The 987-nt window shown below is 31.5% G+C and overlaps 1 protein-coding gene across 2 annotated transcripts in view; it reads left to right on the top strand.

The window, feature by feature from the left end:
• LOC100572512 (aminopeptidase 1) overlaps nucleotides 1-987 on the top strand; it is a 78601-nt gene that overhangs the window by 66778 nt on the left and 10836 nt on the right. The gene's annotated exons all lie outside the window — the stretch shown is intronic.

The following is a 987-nucleotide window of genomic DNA, read 5'->3' as shown; positions in this document are numbered from 1 at the left end:
CACAGTTGCAGCGCGGTTACAGACATGTAACGTGCTCAACTACTACAATTGAATTGATGGAAGTATTTTGAATAAAACCACAAAGATGATTGTACTATTTGTATTTATTTATACTCAAATATAATGATTACGTCTATTAAAATGTTCCAAGTCCAAATAACTAATAGTTAAATTGTAAGTTAGCGAGTTGTGACTAAGTATTTAGGTTTAGTGACTGTTCTGGTTGAATCGTATGATGAACGCTTGCCCATCAGCTCTCCTCGATGGGTCCCTGTCCCTTTTATACTTCGCACGACCATACATGGTCAACCTGCGGTTAGGCCTAGCGTGAGATAGTCACATGCTTTTGCACACGCCAAAGTCTAACATATATTTATTATTATTGTGGATTCTGTGGTCTTATTTAATATAACATCGCAATTCCTACCCGGGCATAATACAATTTGTTTATATACGTAGATATATATCTATTGACGCACGCCACTCATGGTCACGCGCTCGATATTATTATACGCGCTGTATATACAGGGTGTTCCAAATTTCATGTGACAGCAGATTTCAGCATGATCTACTTAAATTAGAAAAAAATGACCTATGTGAAAACCTCTTTGAATCATATACTCTAAACTAATTTGATATTAATTATTTTTTTTATTAATTAAAAAGGGGAGATTTTAGGGGTAACTTTTAAAATTCAAATGGGAACCTATATTTTTGAAATATGATTCATATAGGATTTTTTTTTTAACGAATTTTGACGTATCATTCATAATTATGGGTTGATAATTAAAGAAGTTATTTACATTAGAATTTTGTATTTAATTTGTAAAAATGCCATCAATGAATAATAATAATAATATACTTAGTGCTTCTGTTATACGCCGATTCATTGTTGTACCTACAAGTTACAACCTTAATAATCTGTACGTTATCTAACTACCAATTTACTAGTATAAAACGTGTATTTGGTATCTTAATTTCATTTTA

Source organism: Acyrthosiphon pisum, chromosome A1 (genome assembly GCF_005508785.2).
Source record: "Acyrthosiphon pisum isolate AL4f chromosome A1, pea_aphid_22Mar2018_4r6ur, whole genome shotgun sequence".
In the NCBI taxonomy this organism is placed as follows: Eukaryota; Metazoa; Arthropoda; class Insecta; order Hemiptera; family Aphididae; genus Acyrthosiphon; species Acyrthosiphon pisum.
This window is presented reverse-complemented; position numbering and strand designations above follow the sequence as displayed.